The sequence below is a fragment of the Vulpes lagopus genome, chromosome 11 (genome assembly GCF_018345385.1).
Source record: "Vulpes lagopus strain Blue_001 chromosome 11, ASM1834538v1, whole genome shotgun sequence".
NCBI lineage: Eukaryota > Metazoa > Chordata > Mammalia > Carnivora > Canidae > Vulpes > Vulpes lagopus.
This window is the reverse complement of record NC_054834.1, coordinates 95,078,042-95,094,043: the sequence shown is the minus strand read 5'-3', so window position 1 is coordinate 95,094,043 and position 16,002 is coordinate 95,078,042. Positions and strand designations below refer to the sequence as shown.

General features: G+C 37.1%; 1 long non-coding RNA gene across 1 annotated transcript in view; it reads left to right on the top strand.

Annotated features, from left to right (window-relative positions):
• LOC121471987 overlaps positions 1–16,002 on the top strand; it is a 91,992-nt gene that overhangs the window by 52,792 nt on the left and 23,198 nt on the right. Inside the window, exon 2 of the long non-coding RNA XR_005982746.1 lies at positions 15,302–15,386. This is a non-coding gene — a long non-coding RNA (uncharacterized LOC121471987). The remainder of the gene's footprint in view (positions 1–15,301; positions 15,387–16,002) is intronic.

The window sequence follows — 16,002 nt, the reverse complement described above, 5'->3', positions numbered from 1 at the left end:
TTTAAGTAGCCATAAGTATCTTTTTTCTTTAGGTTGGCTCCATTGTCCTTTTGACATTACCCTGACATTTTACAAACATGCTTGCTTTCAGAAAGCATTACGATATATTAAGCCTATCTTGATTCTTCTCTTTATTATAGGACATAGGATTCGATACTTTTAATGGCTGCTAGGATTAAAGATCAAAATCTGGGCACACCTAGAGTCACAAATTAGATTCCATGACCAACAGAGCAGGGACATTAACTCTGCTGGGCCACTTTGATGGCAGAGCTGGAAAAAATATTTCTCTTGATAATCTTGACTTGACATTGATTTCTCCATCTTAACAGCGATATTCCAATCTAACTTTAATACCTCTAAATTCTGACCCAGTAGAGAAATTTTGAATTTGTTTGCTGTACACCAGATCTCCTTAAATGTTTAATCCCTCACTTAACCATAATTTTATCAGAACTTCTCTTACTTTTTAAAAAAAAAAATATATATATATTTTGAAGTTATCTCTACACCCAGCACGGGGCTGGAACCCATTACCCCAGATCAAGAGTTGCATGCTCCACCAACTGAGCCAGCCAGGTATCCCTCATCCCTTTTCTTATGATCCTTATATATCTTATCATTCACCAATCTGTAGTAACTTTATTGACACCACTAAATTTCCTTCAAGAAATTTTCTATAAATTTCTACTGTCACCACTCATGTCCACGGGGGCATTACTCACAATAGCCAAAAGACAGAAGCAATCCAAGTCTCTGTTGACAGATGAGTGAGTGGATAAACAAAATGTGGTATATACATAAAATAGAATATTATCCTAACTTCAAAAGGAAAGAAATTCTGACATCTATGCTACAACATAGATGAAATAAGCTATTTCCAAAAAAGGCAAATATTGTATAAATCAACTTATATGAGTTACCTCGAATAGTGAAATTCACAGAGATAGAAAGTAGAATGGTAGTTGCCAGGGCTAGGAATGCAGGAAAGAGGAGTTGTTTAATGGGTATAGAGTTTGAGTTTTGTAAGATGAAAAGCATTCTGGAGATTGGTTACACAGCAATGTGAATGCACTTAACACTACTTAACTATGATTAAGATAGTAAATTTTATGTAAAGTGTATTTTACCACAAGTAAGAAGAAAAATATAATTCATCAATAAGGTATAGGAGTACTTATTTCTCCTAAAATTACTTTTACAATGAAAAAAGCAGCCAGCTTTGTTTTTCAAAGTTAATGAAGTTCATTGAAAGAATTAACAATACTTAATATATTAATAACACTTTTAATAAATTTTTCAGTGGAGAGTGAAAAATCCTCTACAAATGCAGTCTTAGCCCTGGATTTTTAGATCTATCAGTAGGTTGCAGAACCCCTGAGATTGTGTGCCAAAACGTATGGGTGTTCATTTGTGTTTCCTGCTCCCTGTGAGAGAATCTATAACGTATGTCAAATTCCCAAAAATTTATGTGACTCTAAAAGAAACTTAAGTCTACTATTCTGCAGAAATAGAAATCTTCCAAAGTGCCAGAATTAAGATTTGAAAATAATTTAAAATGCTATCAAAATAGACCAAACCTAATAATCTAACAGGTAAATATAAAGTTTTACTTTTATGTTCAAAAAATTAATTTCTCAAGCAGAACACCAGCTTAATAGCGCTTCATATGAAAACATCTGGGAGCAGAAGGAGCAATCTTCTTTACCTCAGCTGCATGCCAGAATTTTGGCAGCTCAATCCAAACAGAAATGCCTGGGCTATTCCACTGAAGATTTTAATTCAGTAGGTCTGTGTAGGCCCTAGCATCTGTATTTTCTGAAGTTCAGCAGTTGTTTCTAACTAACCCTTGTCCTGAGTTAAGCATCGTGGTTTTAGACAGCTTAAAATTGAATCCCTACTCCCATGTCACTAGCTGTGGGGGCTCTGCTAGCATTATATTATTTATCTATAAAATGGGAGTAAAATTTTACCCAATTTCACTGTATTATCATGAAGGTAAAATGAGTTAATGTCTTAAAAGTGTTGCCAGATTTAGTAAGTAAAACTAGAAGACATAGTTAAATTTAAATTTTAGATAAACAATGAATAATTTTTTTAGCAAAAGTATAATCACACACTATTTGGGACATACTTATACTAAAAAATAATTCATTGTTTATCTGACTCAAATTTAACTAAATGTCCTATATTTCATCTGACAACCCTATGCCTTAGGCATAGTAGGAACTCAATAAATGTAACAGTCCCAAACTCTGGGAGGGGTTGGGACTAGCTTCCCAGTGTGAGGCAAATTGTTTAAATATATGAATGGATAGATAGAGAGACAAGTTTTAGGCTAAATTAATGGTAAAGTCCAGACCAAGGGAGCTGAGAGTCTCATCTCCCTTTGCTGTGGTCTGATTAAGCTGTAGTAAACATTGGGAAGACTTGACAGAAAAGATATGACTTCAGGGTGATAGAAAAGCTCCCTTTAAAGAACCACTTAGATTTCTTGAGAGTTGTCCCAGAGCAAAGATTAGAACCAAAGTGAAAGAGTGACTTTGAAGCAGCTGTGAGGCCACCGTGAGGAAAATTCTCATGGGTTAGATCAGTCTATACATCCAGGAAGCTAAAATCTAAAGAGCAGTTGAATTTCTCACCAACCATGGCTGGATGACACCTGTCAAAAGTGTCACAAGGGTGATTTCCTAATGGAATGGTTGTATATATGGCCCAATTGTCCTCTCAAATCCTCGGAACTAAGGCCAGGCAGGGTTAGTGTTGATAATGTGGCTCTTACCAAATAGTGGCTCTCCAGCCAGTGATTTTAAGAAGGTTCAATGACTGATAATGAAACCTTGCATATATATCTGTAAACAATGTAGTGGCAATTAAATCATAATTAATTGACAAACACTGGTAAAGTGAATTTAAAACTAATCACGTGGGACGCCTGGGTGGCTCAGTGGTTGAGCGTCTGCTTTTGGCTCAGGGCGTGATCCTGGAGACCCAGGATCGAGTCCCACATCGGGCTCCCTGTACATGGAGCCTGCTTCTCCCTCTGCCTGTGTCTCTGCCTCTCTCTCTCTCTCTCTCTCTCCCTCTCTGGGTCTCTCATGAATAAATAAATAAAACCTAAATAAATAAATAAATAAATAAATAAATAAATAAAACTAATCACAAACTTGCTCTATAAATATGCAGGCTTTTGTGATGAAATTAGAATAAGGAAGGCCGATAATATAAAATGGAGTTTCAGTTGAGTGCCTAATGTGACTTAGAAGCAATTTTTAAGTAATTTAAATAAATAAAAAATAATACAAAGTGATTGATCCTAATATATTTCTGATGCTGATTAGTACCTGATATGAATCTCCCAAATAGTTTTAATTTTGTCTAATTTAGTGCGCCTGAATTTTAAAATTTCTAAACTCAAGCTTACCTTTATGGATCCCTATACATCACACCAGGATTGTGGAATGTGGGCTATGTAAGTCATCCGAATGGTATGCAGAGTAAAGAATCATAGCTTCCGGATAATCATATGATACAAGTATGTTCAAATCGTTATTGTTGTACACCCCAAAATTTAAAACTCCTGTATGTGGCAGGATGTGACAGGATGGCAAAAGAAACACCTGACAGATGCACTGAAGCATTTTTAAATAATGTAATGTTACTGTGGAGTGCTGAGAAATAGCAATGGAAGAGGAAGAAAGCCCACTATTTCTATTTCTATTGTGTTTTCCAAAGAAGCAATATGCTTTTTTGCATATTTCAATGGGGTTTTACTTTCTAATAGCATTGGTCTTTAATGAGGGACAAAGCTCTTGCCACCTTGGCCTCTCTTTCCAGTCTTTCACGTTTATACTAGTAGTGCCTGTTTTTAGGAAAAGGGAGTCCATGAGCCATTATTGTAAGCTGTGTCAAAGGTGTGCCATCTACTCAGCAGTTATCCACTGTGGAGATAGCTTTCTTCCCCCTTGGATTTTCTCTATTTATTTATTTATTTATTTACTTACTTACTTACTTATTTAAAGATTTTATTGACTTATTCATGAGAAACACACACAGAGAGAGGCATAGACACAGGCAGAGGGAGAAGCAGGCTCCATGCAGGGAGACTGATGTGGGACTCGATCCTGGGACTCCAAGATCACGCCCTGGGCCAAAGGCAGGTGCTAAATCACTAAGCCACCCAGGGATCCCCGACTTTCTCTATTTAAAATAACAACAAAATTTCATGTTTTTCACTGGCATTCTATATGATGAAGACACAAAAATACCAAACCTCAAATTCCATGATTTCAACTGTGTAGAACCTTTTTGAGCGATTAGGCTCTGAAATGTACAGGTTCAATTCTGAATCTGCAAGATAACCTTTCCTCATGAAAAAACACTTCCCCGACAAAGGGGATCTGTCTCTTCAGCCATGCCTCACTCCCAAAACAAACATATAGGAAAACCTACTGGCTGGGTGATCCTTCGAACTTCAGAGTGACACTGGGCTTTAGATATCAAGGCTCAGAAAAACTCATTATTCTTGGGGCTTTTTGAGTTCAGAGTGACTCTAGCATGATTTTATGGGCTGGCCTACAGAACCAATCTAAAAGATACACATATACGCTGCTAATAAAGTAGTACTTCTAAGAGGAATACTTCCAAGTAGCAAACAATTTAGTTACAGATGCTTTTAGAAAACAATCTTTTCATTATTTTGAAAAATGAATTTGGGTACATGGCCCTTTCATTAGAAACTCACTGGATGAACAGGACTTAAGGCTTATTTTTTAATAATTTATGTTACACATTACCAAGAATGTTGATTCTGGTGATATCAGAGCCATGCTCTATTCATTGTAATCAATTAAATAAGGTACCAAAATGTGGAAATGTGCTATAATTTACATTAAAATTGATCAATAGGTAAATAGATATGAAAGACTTTAAGTTATAATCAGTAAAGAATTGAAATAAGCAAAGATTTGCTTATCCAGATTGAAGGATAAATTTATTAGGGTCCGATTTCTCTGATCATGCAGGGTTTTGAAGACCATTTGTTATCATTTATCATTTCTGTCCCTTAGTCAATCAGGCCTTATTTCTGAATCATCTTTGGATACTGGTCTAACCGCCCATTCTCATCACCGCCAACCCAACCACCAACTCTATCCAGCCCAGCTGCTCTCACAACCTGCTCATTCAATAGTTATAATGGCCCTTTTATACATCCTATCCAAACCCACTTCAATCCTTTACTTTGGCACATTCATTCTAGGATTTTTCCATTGCAGTTTTAAATGTGCAAATTTTTATATCGAAAATCGTTCTACTTATCCATAAGATGCAAGTATTTTACATATTTTTTGCAGTTGAGATATTGGGACTCTGTTGATCCATCGTTATTTTTTATTTTTTATTTTTTTTTAATTTTTTATTTATTTATGATAGTCACAGAGAGAGAGAGAGAGGCAGAGACACAGGTGGAGGGAGAAGCAGGCTCCATGCACCGGGAGCCTGATGTGGGATTCGATCCCGGGTCTCCAGGATTGCGCCCTGGGCCAAAGGCAGGCGCCAAACCGCTGCGCCACCCAGGGATCCCATCGTTATTTTTTAAATGGTGCCTCTGAGCAAAAAAAATTCATGCTTTAATTAATTGAGCTGACAAATTTATAGCACATTAAGTGAGGCTATGCATTTATATCACACATTAAATATGCATGTCAAATACATTCACAATGTATTTCCAGTTGGCCATCCTATGTCCTTTGCCTCTCATCCTATGTCCTTTGCCTCTCATCCTATGTCCTTTGCCTCTGCCTTTTTTTTTTTTCTACTTGTTTTTCCCTGGTAACTATAGAACATAGATAAATACCTTTTTTTTTAAAAAAAAGATTTTATTTTTAAGTGATCTCTATATCCAACACGGTACTTGAACTCACAACCCTGAGATCAAAAGTCATATGTTTTGTGGACTGAGCCAGCTTCTAGATGAATACTTTCTTTCTTTCTTTCTTTCTTTCTTTCTTTCTTTCTTTCTTTCTTCTTTCTTTCTTTTTTCTTTCTTCTTTCTTTCTTTCTTTCTTTCTTTCTTTTCTTTTTTAAAGATTTTATTTATTTCTTCACGAGAGACACAGAAAGAGAGAGGCAGGGACACAGGAAAAGGGAGAAGCAGGCTCCACACAGGGAGCCCGATGTGGGATTCAATCCTGGAACCCCGGGATCACTCCCTGAGCAGAAGGCAGATGCTCAACCACTGAGCCACCCCGGCATCCCTAGATGAATACTTTCTTTAGGTAAACTCTTGATTGGACTTTAGTTGTGATTTAAGAGGAGAAAGACCATCTCCTCTATCTGAGTTGCGTATGTAACATTTGTTGAACATCTTCTCTGATTCAGGTGGCATGTTAGGTATTAAGGATACAAAGATGGAGCAAATGATGTCTATTCCATTAACAAGAAACTTTAGTGCAGTGGTTCTCAAATCTTAGCCTTCTAAGGAGTTATGTGAGGGTATTAGCTGAAATGCAGATTCTGGAGTTCTCATCTACCCCAATTTTAAAAGTCTGGGGTGGAGCCAGGAACCTCTATTTTAGCAAGCCCTCCCAGTGATTCTGATGCAGGCAATCCATTGATAAACTTTCATTTTTATTTATTATTTTTAAAAAGATTTTTATTTATTTATTTGACACAGAGAGAGAATATAAGCAGGGGGAGCAGCAGGCAGAGGGAAAGGGAGAAGCAGGCTTTCTGCTGAGCAGAGAGCCTGAGGTGGGGCTCCATCCCAGGACCCCAAGATCATGACCTGAGCTGAAAGCAGATGCTTAACTGACTGGGCCATGCAGGTGCCCCCATTGATAACACTTTTAAAACACAATATTAAATTCTTTTAAATGTTTTATATTTGTTTCTATAGTTCTGTACTGTTATGAAGTTTTAAAAAATGCTATTTCGAGGAAAATGTTATTTAACCAGTTTCCTTTTCCATAATCTTTTTTTTTCTAACATATTTAAAGCAAGAAATCTCATATTCTGAGATTACCAGTTAAGTATAAGAAGATTTAAAGTAGGGATGCCTGTTACTGACTCCAACTTACCAGCCATAGACATTCTGTATTTTGAACTCATTGAGGAAAGTGGTGTGTTAGAAAAAGAGCAGGAAATGAGCAGAATAATGATTCATGCAGTGGTTGCCAGGAACCTTGCACTTCAAATAAAATATTTTAAAAAGGATGTTTTTCTCTTAATAGAAAATAATTACAATGACTTTCACTTCTAATTTTTATTTTGTTTTTTTAGTTCTAATTTTTTTTAAAGATTTTATTTATTTTTTCATAGAGACAGAGAGAGAGAGAGAGAGAGAGAGAGAGGCAGAGGGAGAAGCAGGCTCCATGCAGGGAGCCTGATGCGGGACTCGATCCCGGGTCTCCAGGATCACACCCCAGGCTGCAGGCGGCGCCAAACCGCTGTGCCACTGGGGCTGCCCTAGTTCTAATTTTTTTAATAGTTTATTCCTTTTTTTTTTAGTAATCTCTCTATCCAACGTCGGGCTCAAAGTCACAACCCTGAGGCCAAATGTTGCATGCTCTTCCAACTGAGCCAGCCAGGTAGCCCCACTTCTAATTTTTATTCAAATTTTATTTCACTAAGATTTTCTCCCAACTATAAAAATTTACTCCATAATAAAGAGTGTGGAACTCAAAGTTAGAGAATAAATTATCAACTTGGCTTCATGTGTGAAAAAAAAATCACAGGATTTCATAAGATTCCCCTTCTTCAGTTGACTTCTGCAAGTATGGAAGATTACAGCACAGATCCCCATGAAGGACTGCAGCAGGAGGCTGCTGTATATAGCTGTGCCAGTTGTATAGTCCACAACCTGCACAATTGTATGTGGCAGCTCTGATTGCAGAGGCTGATTTCCCTACTTTTCTGGGCTTTGTGTTTATAGACTAATGTGAATAAAAACCAAAAAAATATATTTCATCAATGGAGAGCCCCAGTTATGCCCTCTATGTACTGGCATGTAAACCATTTGCTTTTAGAGCAAAAAGTAAAAACAAAAATTTTTTTTAATCCAAATATGTTCAAGACCAGGCAATTGCATTATTAAATAAATAAATAAATAAATAAATAAATAAATAATAAATGCAAACAAAAAACTCTAAGTCAACATGGAGATGTATCTTGTGTTATTTAAGACACAGAGTTTTGGTAAGGTTTCTGAAGCCATGGTGGTAGTGATTCTCCTTCTAAAGTAGGCCTTTCATTCGTTCACTCTTAGGATTGATATTTCTAAGCATGGCTCCTAACTTCATGCATTTGCTTTATCTTAGCATATGGCTGAACTCACAGATTCCCTTCTTTGACCAAATGCTTGGTTATGATACTATACAAGTTTATACCCAAGCAGAATGTTTAATTTTTATTTTTTAAAGATTTTATTTATTTATTCATGAGAGACACAGAGAGAGGCAGAGACATAGACAAAGAAGCAGGCTCCTTGCCGGGAGCCTATTGTGGGACTCGGTTCCTGGACTAGAATCACGTCCTGAGCTAAAAGGCAGACCCTCAACCATGGAGCCACCCAGGAGTCCCTAAACTGAATGTTTTAAAGAGCAAATTTAAACAAGATTTCTTATAGCAATCCAAACTGGCTTTATTATTAACCAAGGAAAACTAGCAGCTTTTATACCTTAATCATTCCATGGATTCTGTAACTAAAAACTGAAAAGTGCCTGTGTTAAAGTATTATTGATATAATAGGTTATCTCCTATTTCAGTGGTTATTTCCACGGTGGGAAATGTGTGTCAACGTTGAACTTGGTTAGGGAAGCTGAGTGCCCTGGTACTGTTTCCATTCTAGTTGTCCTCTCCCCAGTCAACCTCACATAAGTTTTTTTGTAGAAAAACCCTATGTTTCCTTGAGAAGCTACTGTGCCTACAGCCAGTGAACAACGAAGCCTTTGTGGCATTACTCCAGCCAGGAGGTCAGATTAGAGAGTAGCGTCCTATCTCTGGATACCTGTGTTGCTCTTCGCTGGCAAATAAAAGAATTTGTTATCTCACAAAAAAAAAAAAAAAGGAACTAATTCCAAATCTGAGAATACAGCATGGAATCATAATCAAGTAACAACATCCTCCATTATAATCTTCTCTTTTGTAACCAGGTTCAATAACTGCTGTATGAATGGCTAGAAAAACAGTCATCAACACCTCGGAATTTGAAGTGTGTACAGATGGTGCACTAACATTGTCTTAAACTATATCTACCCTTTAGGCCATGATGCCCTAAAGTCCATTGTAACAGATTGGTTTCTCTTGTTACCAAGAGCTGCTTAAAATCCAAATGCCCTTGGAGCCTTGACATTTGTGTAGTGAAAACAACAATAATATGAATATAACACTTGTACACCAATTTTGAGCAAAAATTCTTAAGATGTATTCTAAGGTTCATGGGATCTTACGATTAAATTAGATTGGGAAATGATAGAATCAAAGTCAACCCACCTGCACTTTTCAAAACTCTGAAGATGCTAGTGTGCTTTGGGAATCTTCAGAGAAAATTCTAGTAGGCAGCACTCCCCCAGTGTATCCTACCAAAGAAGGAGAAATTTGTGGGATTGCATGCCCTTCTTACATCTAGGCAGAAAGAGTGTTAATATGGGTACATGACAAATGGAGTCTGTGAGGATACCATGGGAAGAGTAAAAGAATTTACAACTCAACTCCATTTTGCTTCTTTCTGTGGCCCACTCCTGACTGCTGTGGGATGAAGGTCCTGACAATGACCTTCACCTAAGAAGACCAAGTGAATTCAGGATACAGAGCAGGGGAAAGGACGCCTCAAGTGTCCTTTCTGTACTGGGTATCGTAGCCAGTCCGATTCTACTTGAGGAGAATGTTACTCTCCTTACACTCCTTTTTTCCCCAATGGATGTAAAAGTAAATCTGGAAGGCCTTAGAGATTATTTCTTACTGGGGGACTCACAGGTTTCATGAAGCTCAATGGCAGATCTAGGTTCCATGAGACTTGAAAGTTACCCAATTTGTAGGTAGAAAGAACTTGTTAGTAGAAAGAATACAAAATTAGGAACAAAAGCAACTATTTAAAATGAAGAAAGGAATCACAACAAATTAGATGTTTTAAACTGACACATACCATGAATATCACAAAGTCTAGGGAAAACAACACGAATTTGATTAACTGCTTGACACATTTCTATTTTTAAAGTATATTTTTTGCTGCATGCTTGTGGTTTGGCTCTTCATGGGAAGGTTTCCATTTCCTCTTCATAGGAAGTCCATTTTACATGGATTAGAAAGATAATCCTGCCTTTCCTCTACACAAGCTTGAAATCTGTTATTTAAAACTTAGAAAAGTTTCTTTCAGCATCAAAATTTATCAGAAATGTCAGGTAAACTATCAGGGTTATTGTCAAATTTGGGGAAACTTTTACCTAGTTTCTTCATATATGAGATTTTAGAGCATTTCAAACATTCTCATCAGTGACTGACTACTCATTGAGTTGAAGACCCTCACTGAACAATTTGTCACCGATGTCCTATTATAGTGGCTGATCGACAAGCTTTATGTTGAACCCTGTACCTTCACATCATGGTGCCAGGTGAATTAGCATAGTGGGCAGTAGGAGTATCCCTGGAAACAATTCCTACACTGGCAATAACTGTTACCATACACAAAACCTCCTTAATGTGTGAACCTCCTTGATATATCCCACTTAATTCAAACTGAATGTATCCTCAATTTAGCTCTGACTTAGCATGATTCCCCAACTATCCATGCCATTCCAACACACTCCCCTGTCATGACGGTGGAAAGTTCAGAGGGGCAAGAACAATGATATTAAGTAATTGCCATCAAAATATCTCAATTGTGCAAATTTTACAAAAATATATGACTTTGTGAACGAACACATGTCCAGGATTTCTCCCAAGGCCTTGGAGGAATCCATATAATTGAGGAGGTTAAAGTGTAAGTTTCATCAGCATCAGGGTAAATTTGCCTCTGAGATTCACACCCTTTCAAAACCAGGTGTCTCTGAGTTGGATCTTCAATCTGCATCAACTTGAACAGTTGCATCTATCTTGATAGATGCATCTATCTTGATAGTTGCATCTATCCTACAGAGACCAAGAGTATGGCAATGTGTCAGCAAAACAGTACATTTCACAGCTTTCCTTACAGCTTGGGGTGGCCACGTGAGACAAGTTCCGGTCAAGGAGACATTAGCGAAAAGTCACTGAATATAGAGATTTCTGAAAAATCTCTTCCAGGTTTTAGCTAGCACATACGTTTGCCCTTTGTCACTTTCTTCCTGCTTGGAATTCAGGTGCAATGCCAGAGGTGGAGCAGTGGTCTTGTGACCACAAAATAACATGAGGGCCAAACACCATGTGCTAAGATAGAGATGCAGAAAGATAGAAGGGAAGGCTTCTGGACTGATGTCACTGTTTACCCTCACACTCCTCGTTACATGAAAAAAATTATTATGTTTTTCTGTTATTTGCTGCTGCATACAATTGCAAATTGAAACACTTCTTATAATAGTGATTTTGAATTAAGGATCCAGGAGACAAAATTTCTTTCGCAATCCTCTGTAGAACTTTGAACATTTAAAAAATTTGTTAGCCTATGCAATAAATAATGCACATTGTTTTCACAAGTCTTTCCCATATTTCTCATTGACATTTTAAAATCAAGAAATAGGAGCCCCGGTGGCTCAGTGGTTTAGCGCTGCCTTCAGCCCAGGGTGTGATCCTGGAGACCAAGGATCGAGTCCCACGTCAGGCTCCCTGCATGGAGCCTGCTTCTCCCTCTGCCTGTGTCTTTGCCTCTGTGTGTGTGTGTGTGTGTGTGTGTGTGTCATGAATAAATAAATAAAATCTTAAAAAATAAAATAAAATAAAATCAAGAAATATTTGAAGCCTTAAAACTATGGTACTGTCAATGTTTGAATTGATTTTTCAATTTTATTTAAATTCTTTTGCTTTAGTCTGGTTGCATAGAAATTTCACTTAGGATGTGAAATTTCACTTAGGTTGGTCCATAGTTGACTTGTATATTTCATATATCTTTATTTTGTCCTTTTATAAAATGGAAATAATTACTGGTTCTTATAAACACAAATGATGTAAATGAGTTGTCATTTCTCTGTATACCACTGATAGGTATTAAATATTACTCTTATGAGATATTTTGCTCAGTTCCTAATGTGCATATTAGGATCCTGTAAAATAAGAGTTTAAGTGTGTCCAGATTATTGGTTAAGCTAAAAGACTAAATTTTTCAGGGTAACACTTGAGAATTGATCTTATTTTTGCCGAGAGCTTATCAGATATTCTTCACCCAGATCAGACTTGAGGGATCAATGAATTTTATTTGACCTTCATAGCAGGCTTAAGGGCTCTTTATAATTCACCCATATCTGTTTTTATATTTCATGTCATGCATATAGGTTCCTCACCCCTCCCATGACTTTGCAATTCAGTCCAAAGTTTACAATCTGTCACACAGTTGCCCCTCAACATGAAGTTTCCTTTTGCTGTAGAATATGCTACTCTATTCTTTTATTTGTAGATGATTAAGTCTCTACTTACAGTAAATTACTTATTAGTCCATTCATTTATTCAACAATTATTTAATGAGGGCCATGATATAATGGATACAGTTCTAGGTCTTGGGAATGCAGTACAAATTGAGCTGACAAGGATCTGGTTCTTATGAAGTTGACATTCCAGCCAAAGTGGACAATAAACAATACTGTTTTACAACTAGGCAATGGGCCTAGGGAATGGTGGAAACTGGTTTCCTAAAAATCGTGATCAGAGTAACCTAAAACCCAGCAGCCCAGAAAATATCTCCCTCTTGACTGAAATGGTCTTGTGCCCCCTTCTTAAAATGTTCTCTTGACCTTCAACTTATGATACTGGCACAAAATGTAAGTGCTCATTAATAGGTTAGAGTCATTAACCAACTTAGCGAGGACTTGTGAACTATTGTAGACTTTTAATGAGTATTGAATCATAGAATGTTAAAACTGGAGGGGAATTTAGAGATAATGTGGAAACCATATTATCTAGGATCCACTTGGATTATCAGTTTAAACAATTAGATTTTGGACCCTGATGGGCTGGGTATATTCCAGGTGTATATATTCCAGGCCAAGATATCTTTCCCAGGTGGTGCCAAATTGGGGAGGTTTCTGGAGGTAGATGCCAAAATATGAAGGAGACTCTGAGTGGGTGGATTGATGGAAGAAAATACTAAAGATAGTTTGTTTTTCCTATTTCTATCAGAATTAACTTTACCTGGACCAAAAAAAGAAAAAGAGATATTTGATTTAATGACTTTACTCTCTTACCATTTGCCTTTCATCAATTATATAATACAGAAAAGTAGAAGTAACTATGAATGGTGATTACAAAGTAATTGGATTGTTTAAACCCATATAACCTACACATTATAACAAGGTGTTCCTGCCCCCATTACTTTGCAGTTTCAATTCATAGTGCCTTTCAGGGCTGGATTTCTTCTAGCCAATGGGAAATCAAAGATAAATAAAATCAGCTTCTTTATGAGGTCACTGTGGGCATATTAGGCAGGATAATTCTTTGTTGTACTAGGTTATCCTGCTCAGTGTAGGATATTCAGCATCTCTGGCTTCTAGACACTAAATGACAGTAGTGCCTCCCTCTTGTCATTATGACAATCAAAAATTTCCCCAAACACCCCTACAAGGGCGGAAGGGCTGCACTGTCCTCCTGATTGAAAACCACTGGTAATGGGAAAAAATAAACACATCACTTCCATATCACACAGTACGAGGTTGGCTAAATATTTGTGTTCATTGCTATGGGAACACAGAAGAGGGGCACCTAACCAAATCTGGTGGTTCTCACAGGCATTTAAATAAGGGTTATTCCTATCAAAATAATCCAATAATACCATTCTATTCAAAATATTTTAGAAATTCTTTTCTGGATTACTTTTAGAGCCTGAGTCATGTTCTTTTGAATTTGTTCAACGTAGGAAACTTTCTTCCTTTGGAAACATCCCAAAGTTGCTTGTAGCCAAGTCTTGTGAATAAGATGAGTGAAGAAGCTGGACAATATTATTTTTAGGTAAAAACAGTTTCACAGAACACAAAATTATGAGCTGACACTTAGTGGTTATTAAATTATGGAAACCACCTAGCCCAGGTTTTAATAAGAGGCACCATTTATTTCATTATATTTCATACTCTTATTATTATTACAAGATTGTTAGTATTCTGTTAAGCACGTGGATACATAAATGAAAGACAATTCCTGCCTTTGAAGAGATCACTATCTAGTGAAGGAGGTAGACAAGTAAACCAACAATTGCAGTTGTAAGTAAATGCTAGGAGAGATGTATTTGTGCTGCTATGGGAGTGCAAGGGAGGAGTACTAGCTCAGTCTAACAGTGAGGAATGCAGAAAGTCTGCTGAGGGAATTTGATGCTCTGTCTGAGTTTTGAATGTACAGTGCTAATTGGCTTGGAGAAGAAATGGAAGGTATTCTAGGCAGAGGCAGCAACATATCCAAAGATACAAAGGGTTGAAAGTGTGGTGCACTCTGTGAGCTTCGAGTTCTTTGATGTCTGGAGCAAAGGGGCAGGAGATGACACTGTGAGATAGGCAGCATCCTTCATCATACCATTTTTATGCACCTTACCAAGGAATTTGGACTTTGTATTGAAGATGAAGGATGACCATGAAGGACTTAAAGGGTAGAAATCTGATGATACCTTTATTTTAAATCATGCTAGTAATATATGGAAAATAAACTAGAAGGTGAAGCTGGAGAAAGTGGTTAAGATGCGAGGAAAGAGAAAAATGATGAGGTCTTTAAAAAAGAGGTAGGGTTGGAGATTAAAAGGCACCTGTGTGGCTCAGTCAGTTAAGACTCTGACTCTTGATCTCAGTCAGGTCTTGATCTCAGGGTTGTAAGTTCAAGCCTGGCATTGGGCTCCAGCTACGCATGGAGCTTATTTAAAAAAAAAAAAAAAAAAGGAAAGGAAGGATTCAAGACATTAAAAAAATTATAAAGTAATGGTAATTAAAACAATATGGTTTTGGGTCAGGAAAAGAGATCCAGGCTGACCAGTGTTATCAAAATAAAGAGTTCAGAAACCAACATGTGCATGGGAATTATTTATGCAATAAAGATGGCATTTTAATTTAGTAGGAACAGGAATGGATTCTAATTAATAAGTTCTAATTAATAAGTTACCAAAACCTGGTGCCTTAAACTGTACAAATTCATTATCTTACAGTTCTATAGGTCAAAGGTCTGACACAGGTATCAGTGGACGAAAAGTGAGGTGTCAGCAGGACTGCATTTTTTCTGGAAGACTATAGGTAAGCCTCTATTTCCTTGCTTTTCCCAGTTCTAGATGCCACCCTTATTCCTTGGTTCTTGGCCTCCTTTTCCATCTCCAAAGCTAACAGCATTGCATTTCTCTAACCATGCCACAGTCATGTTTCCCTCTGACCACAGCCATGAATAATTCTCTGTTTTTAAGGATTCATGTTATTAGATTGGGCCCACCCAGATAATCCAGGATAATTTTCTCATTTCAAATTCCATAACCTTAATCACCTCTGTAAAATACCATTTGCCAGGTAAGGTAATGTTTATAAGTTTTTGAGGTTAGGGTGTTGACATCTCTTCTGGGCTATTATTCTATCACAAGTGAAAAAAAAATGACAATTTAGATTCTTACCTCACACCATAAACAAAGAATAAATTATTTATGGATTAAAGATCTACCATAAAAACAAACAAAACTACCAAAGTATTAGAAGAAAATATAGGAGGATATCTTTAAACAAGAAGATCTTCCTGGATAGGATGAGAAACCAAGTGGTCATAAATAAATTTATGAGGCAGACTTGACCCAATAAATATTTAAAACATCTGTACAGTAGGGGATTCCTGGGTGGCTCAGCGGTTTAGCGCCTGCCTTCGGCCCAG